The 15828-nt window shown below is 44.5% G+C and overlaps 1 pseudogene; it reads left to right on the top strand.

The window, feature by feature from the left end:
* The first annotated feature begins 13443 nt into the window (after positions 1–13443).
* LOC102855774 lies at positions 13444–13902 on the top strand (annotated as a pseudogene).
* Positions 13903–15828: the final 1926 nt, after the last annotated feature.

Raw genomic sequence — 15828 nt, 5'->3', positions numbered from 1 at the left:
TCTCTAATCCCCATCCTTACTATTGCCTGCTTTTAGTTCTTCCTCAATAAAGAAGCAGGATATACAGGGTTCCTGCACTCCTTAAGCAAGGGCGCTCAAGTGGCCTAGTGGGTAAGGAGCTGCACTGCCAGGCCAGAGGCCTGTGGTTTGAATTTACCAGCTGCTTGAAGGGATAAAGATGGACAGTAACCTCTCACAAAATTTACTGCTTCTGAAAACCCACTGAAGTGTCATCTATAAGTCCATTTCACACAACTCAAATGCAATGAGCTGCACGGTATTCCTTGAGGGGGCGCTTTGATGGCATTATGTGCTGGGTTGCTAACAACAGGCTTGGAGGAGTCACACTTTGTAGGAAAAAGATGAGCAATCTGCTCCCATTAAGATATACAGCCTTGGAAACCCACTGATGGGTCTCTGTAAGTTAGAGTAGACTCTATTCCAGTGGATTTTGGTGTGGGTGGGTTTTTTTTTTTTTGGTGTTTATTGTTATTGTTGCTATGACCCATAGCAGGCCATGAACAACAGATCTGAACCTTGCCCTGTCGTGCACTATCCTCACAATCCCTGCCATTCTCAAGCCCACTGTGTGGTCACTGTGCCAATCCCTTGTTACAGGTCTTACTCTTTCTCTCTGCTGCTCCACCTTTCCCAGCATAATGTCTCTCTCCAAGAATTTTGGTTCTTACTGCGAATATATATCTCCATATCTTTTCAATCCATATGCAGAACAGATTCTCCAGGAGGCTGGGCTCTGTGAGAAGTGTGGCATTGGGATTGATTGGAGGTAGATTTATCAACAATCTGCATTATGCAGATGATACAACCCTGCTTGCTGAAACTGAGGAGGACTTGAAGCACTTGCTGCAAAAGGTCACGAACTGCAGCCTTCAAATGGATTGAAGCTCAACATCAAGAAAACAAAGATTCTCACCACTGGGCCAATTGGCAGCACCATGATAGATGGAAAAGAGATTGAGATTGTTGATAGCTTTCGTTTGCTTGGCTCTACAATCAACACTCTTGGTACCAGCAGCCAGGAAATTAAAAGAAGAATTACATTAGGAAAGTCTGCCGTCAGAGACCTCTCCAAGGTACTGAGGAGCAACATTGTCAGTCTGGAGACTAAGGTGCTCCTGATACAGGCCATGGTCTTTGCCATTACTTGCTATGCTTCAGAGAATTGGGCAATGACTTGGGATGATAGAGAGTTGATGCCTTTGAGCTTTGGTGCTGGAGAAGAGTGCTGAATGTACCACGGACTGCTAGGAGAACAAACAAGTTTGTCCTGGAGAGGGTGAAGCTGGGCTGCTCTTTTCAGGCAAGGATTCTGAAGCTTCGTCTAACATATTTTGGACATGTTGCAAGGTGGAACCAGTCCTTGGAGAGGGAAGTCATGCTTGGGAGCCTGGAGGGATAGCACAGGAGAGGAAGACCCTCGATGAGATGGATTGATTCCATCACTGGGGTAATGGGACTAGGTGAGTTGAGTAGGTGAGACTGGCAAGGGATGGAGCAGGGTTTAGGACTGTTGTACACAGGGTCGCTATGAGTCACAAGTGACTTGATGGTACACAACAACAAAACAACAACTGAAAATATGCTCAAAGTAAGTGAGAAAAAATTTCACCATCCTTGTCTCTAAGGAGCACTCTGGTTGAACTTCCTTTAAGATAGATTGTTTGTTCTTTTGTCAATCCATAGGATATTCCATATTCTTCACCAACACCACAATTCAAAGACATCAATTCTTTATTGATTATGTAAAGTTATTTGTGTGGATTATAACAAATTACGGCTTCAATTGATAAGAATGAGAATCCCAGAACACTTAATTGTGCTCATGCGAAACCTCTCCATAGACCGAGAAGCAACTGTCAGAACAAAACAAGGGAATACTTGTTGTAGCTGTTGTAATGTGCTCTCAAGTCAACTATGACTCATAGAGACCCAATGCACAATAGCTCTGAACGCTGCCCTGTCCTGAACCAATCTCACTGTCTCCAACACACCTATCCCATTACCCCAGTTACTGTGTCAATCCACCTCATCCAGGGTCTTTCTCTCCTGCCCTGTCCCCCCACCCTTGCAAGCATGATGGTCTTCTCCAAGGACTGGTCTCTCGTGGAAAAAGGCCCAAAACATGTGAGATGGAACCTCAAAATCCTAGACTCCAAGGAGAAACTTGGTCTCATCCTCTCCAAGACAGACCTATTTGTTTTCTTGGTGGTCCATGCTATGGTTCAAGACTCTCCTTCAGCCCCACAACTCAAAAGCATTGATTTTTCTAGCATCCTTAGTCACTGTGCAGCTCCCTGGTGCACAGCAAAAAACTGCCAAGAACATGGTCTGAATCAGGCGCGCCTTAGTCTCTAGTCTGACGTTGTTCTTCAGCACTCTGGAGAAGTCTCTGACAACATGTTTTCCCAATGCAATTTGTCTTTTGATTTCCTGACTGCTGGTGCCAAGAGTGTTGATTGTGAAACCAAGAAAGCTGAAATTGTAAACAATCTCAATCTCTTCTCCATCTATCATAATGCGGCCAATTGACCCAGGGGTTAGAATTTTCAGGTTTTTTTATGTTGAGCTTCAATCCATATTGCAGACCCTCTGCAGCAAATGTTTCAGATACTCCTCAGTTTCAGAAAGCAAGGTTGTGTCAGCATAACGCAGGTTGTTGATGAGTCTTCCTCTAATTATCATGCCACACTCTTCCTCATAAAGTCCAGCTCTTAAATGATCTGTTCCACATATAGATTGAAAAGGTATGGAGACAGGACATATTCCTGATACACTCCTTTCTTGATTTTGAACCCTGCAGTGATTCCTTGCTCTGTTCTGAGCCCTGTTTCCTAGTCCAAGTACAGATTTCACATAAACACAATTAAATGTTCTGGGATTCCAATTCTTCCCAGCATTAGTCATAATTTGTTGTAATCCACACAATCAAATGCCTTTGCATAGTCAATGATACATGGATAGACATTCCTCTGGTGCTCTCTGCTTTCAGTCAACATCCATATGACATTGACTATGATATCCCTAGTGCCATGACCTCTTCTAAACCCAGCTTGTATTTCTGGTAGTTCTCTGTTTATGTACTGTTCCAGTCAGTTTTGGATAATTCATCTTCAGCAGGATTTTGTTTATGTGTGATAGTGATATTGTTCTATAATTTCCACACTCTCTCAGATCACCTTTTTTTTTGGAATGGGAATATAGATCTCAGGAAATGTATGTATCACGGTTGTATCTTTTCTTCATATTTAATCTGTATGCTGAGTAAATCATTCAAGAAACTGGATATATGAGAAAGAATGTGGCAACAGGTTTGGAAGAAGATTCACCAACAATCTGCATTAAGCTGATGACACAACCCTCCTTGCTCAAAGTGAAGACCTGAAGCACTTACTGCAGACATTCAAAGACTGCAGTCTTCAATATTGGTTATATCTCAACATCAAGATAGGGTAGTCATTTTGAGGCACCACAAGTGTGTAGAAGATGGTAAACTTAATTGATAAATGTTGTGTATGCACTGATTGTTCCACCAAACAGCCATTTCCTTGTCTCTTTCTCTCTTCAGATTCCCCTATTCCATGACACTGGGTAATGTTGCGATTAGGCCAATTGATAAGTATATAATGCCTGTAAGTTTTCAAGTGAAAGGAAGAACCAACCTAATCAATCGGATTTTTTGCCTTATTGTAGGAAATTGCCACAGCCACCCTTACCTTCCACAAGTACCACCTTAATCAGTCATCAGTCATCAACACAGAGGCAAGACCTACCAGCAAAAGATTAAACTTGCTGAAGCCTCAGATGATGGCTAATACTTTTTTTTTATGTGTTCTGTCAAATCATATCTGACTGGTACAGGAGGAGATTGCCCCTCCTCCTCCAGCAAATCATCTGGTGGATTCAAATCATGTACCTCTGGGATTGTAGCACAGCTTCTTGCCATTAAGCCACCAGAGCCCCCTGATGATGGCTAATACTTTTTACCAACAAAAGATTTTAAACGAAGGCATATACATTGTTTTCAAGATACAGGCTTTTGCACGCTTAAGGGACTACAGTATAAAAATCCAAACTCTGCTACTGAGTCAAGTCTAACTTACAGTGACCCTCCATCCAGTCTCCTGAGACTGGAAATCTTGAAAGAAAGAAACCACTAACCTTTCTCCCATGGAGCAGCTGGTAGATTAGAACCCCAGAATTTAAGTTAGCAGTGCAACAAGGTACACACTAGACCACCAGAGCTCCTAGACAATAATATAGTATAAACCTAACTTTAATTTGCTCTGGAATACTAGAAACTATTCATGTGATTTCTTTATTGCAATATTAGCTTTATTACATGGTTGGGAACCAAACCCACAATACCTTTGAAGTATGATTATAGAAATAAAAGTTGGAGAAGAGACTCAGAAAAATGGCAACATTGATTCTATCTGCCAGGACCATAAAACCTGGAGCAAGAAGCCTCACAAAACGTGTTTTACCACCACCCCCAAATACTGAGAGCTGATCAACTTCAAGTCCCCAACACCATCCCCCATGAAGATCACCCAGACACCATCTCTAATCCTGTAGGACTCTCAGCCTGAAAAAGTACATACTAATTTGATTTTTAAATCTTCTATTTGTCTTTTTTTTTAAAATTATTTTGTGTATGTGTGTGTACCATCAAATTGGATCTGATTGGTACAGGAGAAGATTGTCCCTCCTTCAGCAGAGCATCTGGTGGATTTGAACCACGTGCCTCTGGGCTTGCAGTGCAGCTTCTTGCCAATAGGGCACCAGAGCTCACCTATTTGTCTTATTTATTTTTAACTCCCCTGGAAGTAGATTAGAAAGGGATTCTCTTTTATAAATCAGGAAGGAGGCAGGCAGTTCATGATCCCTTTTGTTTCACCATCCCTCGCCACCTAGGTTATGTGTAACCAGAATTATCCCTCACTTCTGGGAAGTCCTTCCTGCTATCTAACTGTAATGTGTCATACTGCCTGGCTTTTCTCGATTAATCTTCAACCAAGTCTGTGTTCTTGTCTCTTTCTGCCAGGTAGCTACAGTGGTCCAAAGCTTGCTGCCACTCTGGGCCCAGAAATGAGATGTCTTATGTAAGGCAGGGAGGGGGTGGGGGTGTCATCTGATACCTAGGTTGAAGCAGAGTTGGGGCGAAGGGTGTGGCTGCAGGGGTGCCCCTGGCTCACTTTTTCCAGGGCCTGTGCCCTCAGACCCTGCAGGAGGCAGTGAGAGGAAATGAGCTCACACTCCTTCCGGCAGACAGCCTGAATTCTTCCCTTACAATGCACTGCATGCCTCCCCCACCCTCTCCCACTTCCCAGAAAGTGGTTCTTCCCCCACCCTGCTGCCCTTCCCTACCTCTTCCTGCACCTCCACATGCACCCTCATCTTCCCCTGCCCTTCCCACTCCATCACCTTCAGCTCTTCTTCCCCTCCATCCTGGCTCTCTTCTGCATCTCTGCTTTCTTCCACCCCCTAACGTCCTCTATCCCTGGAACACACTCTGGGGTTTCAAGAAGTAGAGCCCTAGATGGGCTAAGGGGAGTTTCTCTCTCTCTCTCTCTTTCTCTCTCTCTTTGGTGTTAATCTAAAAGTTACTTTTTTTTTAGCCATTTAGCCTCTGATCTCCAGCCACCTTAACTGCAGGTATGTGTTCTTGCAAATCACTATCAGCTGTGGGACTAAGATAAAGGAAGGAGTGCTTCCCACCCTGAGAAGCAAGACTTAAAATTGAGATGACCAAGGAAAGCTTGTTGCAACAACACCCTGGTGAGAGAGAGACCCTGGTGGTGGAGAGACTGGTTGCTGCTGTGGAGAAACTGGGACATAGTGTGACTTGAGGCTTCTTGTATTTGTACTAGCCGCAGCTGGATTTTGCTGTTCTTGCCTTTGATGATGGAAGGAAAAGCTGCTTGCTGAATAGAAATCAGAGCCTAGACTAACTGAGGAGTTGTGCCTTAGAACTGTTGAGTTAAAGCCTGGACTTATTTTGGGTGATATTCTTTGCCTACCTCATTCTCCAACTTCCTTCCCTAATAAACCTCATAGCTGGTACCATAACTGTGAATCTGTGAGGTGGTAACAAAGAAAAGAACCTCTTGGGATTAAAAAAAAACTCTGGCTGCGTTGTTGGGGCTTCACAGATGTAAAGCTGGGCTACAGGTTCCTGATCTGCTTTTTGTTCTGGGGCGGTAAGAGGGTGTGTTATTCTTACTCTCTCTGGCTTTCAGAAAGATGGTCCTGGTCCTGTGCCCCATGGCCCCTTTTTTCCTTTTTAGACACTCTCTCCTCAGCAGGGACTCCTCTACTTTGTAAATATGTCCCCACCTAATCACCCTTCCTCATCCACAGATGCTTATTGGGACTCCCAATAATATTTGTAGGAAGGAGGATAAAGGTTCTGGAAAGAGAGTAGTTGGGATAGAGAGATAAGGCCCAGCTCCTTCCCTTATGGGAAGCTAGTCTTACCAAACCAAGACTCTAATGAGATCCCAGAAAATGAACAGTTGATGGAGGGCTTCCATCAGGAGATGGCTCTGAGCTTGTTGGGCCTTCAAGAATGGAGCATAGGTAGGATAGAGAATGGGAGACACTACAAGGGAAGGATCATCATGGACAAAGGCAGGGAGGCAACAAAGAGCAGACTCTAAGGTTGGAGTGGAGAGCAGGTGGTCAGGAAGTGTGAAGAGGCGAGGCAGTAAACACAGTTGGCAAGGGGTGGCCTGGCCTGAGGCAGGTGCAGGGCCTGGCTTGGTGCAGGGAGCTCCAGCAGAAACAGAGCATGGCCCTCAGGCACAATGTGCAGAAAGAGGGTGGGGGTCAGAGTGAGGACAGGGATACTGCGCCTGGGCAGGGGCAACCTTGAAGGCCTCCAGAACAACCCATGGTTTCTGGCTGAGAGTCTTGGGTAGGAGAGTTGTCTAGGACAAGCTGGACACTGTGCTAAATCCATTATATGAATCATCATAAATAAGCCTTAATCTCACTGTCATCAAGTGAACTCCAACTTCTAGAGACCTCTATTGAATTCCTGAGGCTGTACATCTTAATGGAAGCAGACTATGTCATCTTTCTCCCTTTCTGGATTTGAACTGCCAGCCTTTCAGTCAGCAGACCCACACATAATTCTCTATGTCACCAGGGCTCCTTTCTAAACCCATTGACCAAACCCACTGTTGCAGAGTAGATTCACACTCAGAGTGGCCTTATGGGGAACAGTCAAAACACAGAGTTTCTAAAGCTATTAATCCTTATGAGAATGTATTGTTTCCTTTTTTTCCTGTGGAGTGGCAGAATTCCAGTTTTTCAGTTAGCAGTCCAACAATTCATCCACTGTGCCACCAGGGTTCAAGCCTTAATATTGTTGTGTGTGGTTGAGCAGAACCAACTCCTAGGTGACCCTAGGAGTTTTCAAAGGCTGTGTACCACACAGGAAGCGACTGCCCATCTTTCTCCCACAGAGCAGCTAGTGGATTCAAACCATGTGCCTTTGGGTTGGCAGCGCAGCTCCTTACCAGAGCTTCCACGCAAAGCTTTATAAAAGCTCTATACACTTCGCCAAAGAAGACATTCAGATGGCAAACAAATACATGAAGAAATGCTCAAAATCCCTAGCTCTAAGAGAGATGCAAATCAAAACAACTATGAGATATCATCTCACCCCAATAAAAAGAGCAAAATTTAACAGAGCAGCAAACAACAAATGCTGGCGAGGTTGTGGAGAAACTGGAACCCTTATTCACTGTTGGTGGCAGTGTAAAATGGTGCAGCCACTATGGAAGGCAGTATGGCACTTTTTCAAAAAGTTGCAAATAGAGATACCATTTGACCCAGCAATTCCACTACTTGAAATATACACAGAAGAAACCATCACTGCCACCCAAGCAGATATATGCATACCCATGTTTATCACGGCTTTGTTCACAATAGCAAAGAGTTAGAAACAACCTAAGTGCCTATCAACAAACGAATGGATAGAGAAGCTGTGGTATAGTCACACAATGGAATATTACACTGCATTGAAAAACAAGGAATTAATGAAATATTATACAAAATGGGTGACCCTGGAGGACATAATGCTGAGTGAAATATCTCAGTCACAAAAGGACAAATACTGCATAGTGCTACTGTTGTAAAACGGGACTGACATCGGGGTTGGGGGAGACTGAGAAAGACAGGATAAATTATGCATACCGCATTTAAACAGATGAGAGAGAGAGAACTATTTAAAAGGGATATGTGATTAGGTATTATTGTCATGACAGGAGGCCAGAACGAAGGCTGCATAGTGGAGTGGACTTGGGTGGAAGTGAAAGAATAACAGTGAAAGAACGTTTCTTTACTTTTCAAAGAGAAGAATGAACTGGAAGGGAGGGCTGGGCAGGGAGAAAAGTGCAACAATGAATGAATGGAATCCAAAATCTCTGTAAATTTTCATTAAAAATAATAATAATTTTTTTTTAAAAAAAAGAGTCCCTATAAAAGCGATTATATTACAATCTCCATTTTACACATAAAGAAATTGAGGTCAAGAGAGATCAAGTAAGGTAACGTAAAATCTAAGGTCACATAGGATTTAAACCCAGGCATTTGGGCTCGAGTCTACTTGTTAACCTCATGTGCTATGCAACCAATGGAACAGTTAACTGGCAATTTATGCCCTACAGGATGTCTCAGAAGAGAGACCTGGGCTAGAAACTTGGCTTTGGTTTCTCTCCACTGAGACCAGGAGCATGGTGTAGATTCAGTACAGAGGAGGGGAGATGAGACATTGGGCTTCCCAAAGGAAGATTCAACAAGGACATCTGAAAGGAAGTGAGCAAGATGGTAAAAGAAAATCTATGTTTTCTTCTGTGTTGAACAGAGAGACAATTTTCCAAGTTATCAGAGGTGGCAGAGGCCAGACTGTGATAGGCAAGAGGAACAGGATGTGAGGAGGGCAAGACAGGCCCACGACAGTGCACGAAAGGACAGCTGGATGGGATAAGTGACTAGTGGACAAGGTAGGTTTCCATTATGTAAGGGGACCTGAGTATGCTTTATGGGTGAAAGGCAGGAGCCAAGAAAGAGAAAGGCTGAGGGAAGATGGAGAGGGGGTGACACATGGAAGGTAAAGAATCGAGAGTCTGAGGGTGGCCAGAAAAGGAGTCCTCTTCCCTGAAAGGCAAAGCAGTCCAGAGTCAGGATCAAGTCTGTCCAAGAGACTGAAAAAAGGTCACATGGTGTCATCACTGAACCAAGAGTCTAAAGACCTGCTTTCAAGTTCCCCTTCTGCCCGTTTGGTAGGTATATGACCTTGAGGAAAAAGTACATTCTCTGCACTGCAGTTTCACACTTTGAAGATGAAAACAAAGAAGGTCTCTTCTGTCTGCTTCCTACTTGGGGCCCGCATTAGATAATTCAAAGTTCTCTGTGAGCGGAGAATGGTTTACAATATTCTGTGGAAGGTGGGTTAGAGATCAAGTACTGCAAGACCTTCTACCAAAGGGGAAAGATCACCCTCTGGTGGAGAAGAACAGCAGAGCAGAACCAGGGGGGAGAACTAAGGTGAAGAGCTGTTCTTTTTACCCTCAGGTTCATCAGCTTGTCCCCCAAAGACGACACAACCTCCACCCCAATTTTTCATCTCCAAAGCTGGTGAAGGCCCAGTTCATCCAAAGCAATTGACGTTTATTGAGTGTCCCCTAATGTTGGTTTATGAAGGAACAGGGACAGGTCAATGATAAGATAGTGCTTGTAGTGTGCCATCGAGTTGGAAATGAGTCATAACTGAGCCTTCAGCAGGTTTTTTTTAGAGGTAGTAAATCACACAGGAGGAGATTGCCCATCTTCTCCCACAGAGCAACTTGTTGATTCAAACCCCAAGCCTCCAGGATTGAAGTGCACCTTCTTACCACCAGGCCACCAGAGCTCCCTATGATCAGGCACATGCCCTCAAAGAGCTTATGTTCCAAGGAGAATGATGGCCAGACACAGCCAAGGATGACTGGAATGCCTGTAATGGCACACACAGAGCATTGAGAAAAACAAAAGAGGAAGTCTTTAGAAACAAGGGGAGAAGTAAGGGCTTTGGGAGGTGATGTTTGGCCTAAATATTGAAGGTCCTCAACTGGTAAGGAATAGGGAAAGAGGACCTGAGGTCTGAAAACTTGGAAGAAGGCGAGGTATAGGCATTGGTAAAAATCCCAGGATCCCCAAAGAGCTAGACCAGAATGAGTATAATGTGTGGGTGCGGCATCCACTCAAGATGATGCCTGTCTCCTCACTTATCCCTGTTGCCGTGTCCCTGAGGGATTCTGGGTAAGAAGAACCCCACCTGAACAGTCCTAAGGGAGAGAGAATAAACACCCATGGGCAGGTTGGGACTGAAGAGCATTGACAACCTGAAAAACAGCTGGTCCCTCAACTCAGTGACTTTTGGGCAGCAAGCTTGAGGTGAAAATGAAAGGATGGACTAGGTCAAGCAGGTCACACCCAGCAGAGCCTTGGTGTCAGGGTGGTACATGAGTGGAAAAGACATTGCTCTTGCTCCTTGGAACTGGCTGACCCTTAGGGGAACCAAGCTGCTTCTTTCAACCCTCTGTTTGAGAAGCCTATGTCATGTTAGAGGAGAAGGAAGAGGCCTTGGGTTGGAGTCCCAACCTGAGGACTTTTAAATACGAGACACTGAACCATTGATGATCTGGTAGTGTGTGTGTGTGTACGCCTGTGCAAGAGCATTCCAGCAAAAAATAGAGAAGACAGGAACTAAATTCTGTTGAGTGCCTACTATATATCAAGTTCTTTGCTTTCATCCCTAAAAACAATACTTTAAGGAAGGTACCGGGGAGCTGCGCTGTCAACTCAAAGGCACACGGTTCCAACCTACCACCTTTCTCCATACGAGAAAGATGGGCAATCTCTCCTATGCCATTATAGCCCCTTAAAACCCACTATGGGAGGATCAGCTATAAGTCAGTTCTGACTCAACTGTACACAACAACATATAAATGAGGAAGGGGCCCTGGTAGCACAATGGCTGAAGAATTCAGCAGCTAACAAAAACATAAATGGTTCCAATCTACCAGCTGCTTTGCAGTCTTGGAAACTTCATGGGGCGGTTCTACTTTGTTCCACAGGATTACTGAGTCAGAACTGACCCAATGGTTATATAAAAAAATGAGTAAGGGAGTCCTTGGGTGCCACACATGGTTAAATCTTTGACTGTTAACCAAAATGTTGGTGGTTTAAACTCACCCTGAAGAACCTCAGAATAAAAACCAAGCAATGTGCTTCCTAAAATTCATAGCCATTAATATCTTACAGTATTAATATCTTACAGAGCAAAGTGCTACCCTTGACAGAGATAGGGTCACCATGTAGGAGTTGACTCTGTGACTATTGACTTGATTTGTTTTATAAATGAGTAAACAAGCCCTGATGCCACACTTCTCCTCATACAGCTCAGCCTCCCGGATAGTCTGCTCTGTGTATAGGTTGAAAAGGTATGGAGATAGGACATATCCCTGGCACACACCCTTCCCAATTTTGAACCATGCAGTGTTTCCTTGCTCTTTTTTTCTGACTGCCTACTGTTCCAAGTATAGGTTTCGCATTAGCATGATCAAGTGTTCTGGAATTCCCATTCTTCTCAGAGTCAGCCACAGTTTTTTTGTGATCCACACAGTCATACGCCTTTGCATAATCAATGAAACACAGGCATTCCTCTGGTACTCCCTGCTTTCAGCCAGGATCCATCTAACATTAGCTCCTTAACTATCCCTTGTACCACGACCCCTTCTAAACCCAGTCTGGCAATTCTCTGTTGATGTGCTTTCTGTTTCAGTTGTTTTTGGATAATCTTCAACAGAATCTTGCTTGCATGTGATATCAATGATATTGTTCGATAATTTCCACACTCTGTTGGGTCACCTTTCTTTGGAATGGGAACAAATATAGATCTCCTCCAGTCAGTTGGCCAAGTGGCTGTCCTCCAGATTTCTTGACACAACTTGGTGAGCACATCTAAGGCAGCATCTGTTAGTCGAAACACGTCAATCGGTATATCATCAATCGTGGGGCCTTATTTTTTGCCAATTCCTTCAAGGCAGCTTGAACTTCATCTTTCATCACCATAGGCTCTTGCTCATATGTTGTTTCATGAAATTCTTCTGTGTCTGTCAATTCCTTTCAGAACAGTGACTCAGTATACTCTTTACATCTTCTTTTAATACTTCCTGAATCATTTCATATTCTGCCCAACACATTCTTATCTATAGCAACTTGAGGTTTGAATTTGTTCTTCAATTCCTTGAACTTAAGAAATGCTGAATGAGTTCAGCCCTTTTGATTTTCTGACTCCAGCTCCTTGCACATTTCATGGTAATACTGTCTTCCCGTGCTGCCTTTTGAAATCTTCTGTTCAGCTCTTTAATATCTTGAATTCTTCCCTCTGCTTTGGCTTCTCTCTGCTCTAGTGCAATATTCAGAGTCTCTTCTGACATCCATTTTGTTCTTTTCTTCTTCCTCTGTCTTTGTAATGACCTTTTGCACTCTTCCTGGATGATAGTCTTGATATCCTTCCACAATTCATCTGGTCTTCCTTCATTCATTGGTGTTCAAGGCCTCAAACCTGTTCCTGAGATGGTTCTGAAATTTAGGTGGGATATACTCAAGGTCATATTTTGGTTCTCATGGATTTGGTTTAATTTACTTAGCTTCAGCTTGAACTTGCATATGAGTAGTTGGTGGTCTGTTCCACAATCAGCACCTGGCCTAGTTTTCAAAGTTGATAGTGAGCTTTTTCAGTGGTTCTTTCCATAGATGTATTCAATCTTCTTCCTATGCATACTATCAGGTGAAATCCATGTGTATAACCTGTGTTTATGTTTCTTTTTTTTAAATTTATTATTAGTTTCAATGAAAATTTACAGAGACTTTGGGTTTCCATTCACTCATTGTGCACTTTTATCCCCTCCCAACCCTCCCCCCATGTTTCTTATAAAACATATTTGCAGTGAATAAGTCACTGATTGTGCAAAATTCAATCATTCTATCTCCAGCTTCATTTCTGCCACCAAGTCCATGTTTTCCAACCACTGATTCTTTTTCTCTGTTCCCAACTTTTGCATTCTAGTCACCCATTATTATTAATGTATCTTGATTGCATGTTTGATAGATCTCTGACTGTAAAAGTTGTTAGAAATCTTTTATTTCCTATTCTTTGGCTCTGGTTGTTGGTGCATATATCTGAATGATAGTGGTATTAGAAGATTCATCAACAATCTGCATCATGCAGATGACACAACCCTGCTTGCTGAAACTGAGGAGGACCTGAAGTGCTTGCTGCAGAGGGTCAAGGACTGCAGCCTTCAATATGGATTGAGGCTCATCTCTTCCACCGGAGGCCTACACGCCGCCGTTTCTGCCGCCGCCATGTCTCTAGTGATCCCAGAGAAGTTCCAGCACATTTTGCGAGTACTCAACACTAACATCGATGGGCGGCGGAAAATAGCCTTTGCCATCACTGCCATTAAGGGTGTAGGGCGAAGATATGCTCATGTGGTGTTGAGGAAAGCAGACATTGACCTCACCAAGAGGGCAGGAGAGCTTACTGAAGAGGAGGTGGAGCGTGTGATCACCATTATGCAGAATCCACGCCAGTACAAGATTCCAGACTGGTTCTTGAACCGACAAAAAGATGTGAAGGATGGGAAATACAGTCAGGTTTTGGCCAATGGTCTGGACAACAAGCTCCGTGAAGACCTGGAGCGACTGAAGAAGATCCGTGCCCACAGAGGGCTACGCCACTTTTGGGGCCTTCGAGTTCGAGGCCAGCACACCAAGACCACTGGCCGGCGGGGCCGTACTGTGGGTGTGTCCAAGAAGAAATAAGTCTGTAGGCTTCATCTGTTAATAAATAGTTTATACATCTTCAAAAAAAAAAAAAATATGGATTGAGGCTCAATATCAAGAAGACAAAGATTCTCACCATTGGGCCAATTGGCAGCATCAGGACGGATGGTGAAGAGACTGAGATTGTTAACAGCTTTAGTGTGCTTGGCTCCACAGTCAACAGTGTTGGCACCAGCAGCCAAGAAATTAAAAGACGCATTGCCATGGGAAAGTCTGCTGTTAGGGACTTCTCCAAAGTACTAAAGAGCAATGGTATCACTCTGGAGACTAAGGTATGCCTGATACAGGCCATGGTCTTTGCAATCACTTGCTATGCATCTGAGAGCTGGACAATGACTAGGGAGGATAGAAGGAGAATTGATGCTTTTGAGCTATGGTGTCGGAGAAGAGTGTTGAATATACCATGGACTGCTAAGAAAATGAACAGGTTCACCCTGGAGAGGGTTAAACCAGGGGGTTCCTTGGAGGCAAATATTCTGAAGCTTCATCTGACATACTTTGGACATGTTTCAAGGAGGGACCAGTCCTTGGAGAAGGACATCATGCTTGGGAGGGTGGAGGGACAGTGCAAGAAAGGAAGACCCTCTTTGAGGTGGATTGATTCAGTGACTGGAGTAGTTGGGGTAGGTATGTAAGAGACAGTGAGATTAGATATAGCAGGTTTAGGGCTGTTATACATAGGGTCGCTATGAGTCTCAGGCTACTCGACAGCACATAACAAACAAGCCCAGCTAAGTCTAGAGTTTTCTGGTTAGGATTCACAATTCAAACTCCAGTCCAATGATACAGCCCCAGCCTCTTGCTCTTTCTGACACAGAGGATTCTTTTGGGAAGGTTTAAACCAGTGGTTCTTTCCAGCTCCAGGATGCTAAATTCTCTGGTTTCTTGATAATGTTCTTTTGATCACTATCCTGTAGCTCTGTTCCCGCCATAAGCTCCCCAGCCATTGCACAATTCCACACAGGAGGGCTTGTTTCACTCTCCTGTGTCTCCATTTTACCTTTGCAGGAGGATGGTGTGGCAGAGGGGAGAGAAGAGGGAAAGGAGAGAGGAGAAAAAGAAAGGGAAAGTAAGGGAAGGGAGGAGAGAAAAGGAGAAAAGGGAAGGAGGAGGTGGCTCCCACCTCCCTGGAAGCTCTGGAAATCCCCGACAGCTGTTCCCCTGCTCCTCTGGCTGGCAGGGAGCCAGCCTCCCGATGCAGCGCTGCCAGTTGGGGGGGGGGAAGAAAAAGGGGTGGGACACTAAGTGGGGGGGTGGGGCTAGCCCCTCAGTCTAGGCACCCCGCCCACTTGGTAATTCCAGCCCCCATGAGATTCCAAGCATGCTCCCCTTTAAGGAAGCCCTACATGCCAAAATCCACACATACCAAACCGACACATCAGGGCGGTTCTTGCACTATAAAAGGATTCTTTGCTTTACCAGAGGGTTCAGCACATGGGACACTTAAAATAGGCACTTTCCCAAGTGTGATGAAAAGAAGCTCTCATTTCAGAGGTGGCACACTATGCTTCCGGCAAATCCAGAAGGCTGGTGACACTCCTGCGTCCAGCAGGGCATTAGCCACATCAGCCTGGGCACCTCTGAGAGTGGGCTGATCCAGGGAGAAGACTGGGCCGCTGTGCCCCCCGTCTGAGGACATCTAGGAAGGATCAGGAAAAGCCACCTCTCATCAGTCAGCAAGGACAGATGTCCAGGCTCACCAGTGGCTCTTTGATGAGAGAAGGAAGAAGCCTGATATCCTGACTTCCTTCTATCTTTTCGTTGCTCATTTTCTAGATGCCAGGGACCACAGAGGAGCCAGGTGCTGCTTTGTCCTCGGGGGAAGGAGGCCTGTCCTGTCATCTGTCCTGCCATCGGGAAGGGGCAGACCCCAGACAGGTTTGGAAGACTGATGCAAGTAGCTGT

Source organism: Elephantulus edwardii, unplaced genomic scaffold, assembly GCF_000299155.1.
Source record: "Elephantulus edwardii isolate Elephantulus edwardi_28Jun2011 unplaced genomic scaffold, EleEdw1.0 scaffold00077, whole genome shotgun sequence".
NCBI classification, from domain to species: Eukaryota; Metazoa; Chordata; class Mammalia; order Macroscelidea; family Macroscelididae; genus Elephantulus; species Elephantulus edwardii.
This window is presented reverse-complemented; position numbering and strand designations above follow the sequence as displayed.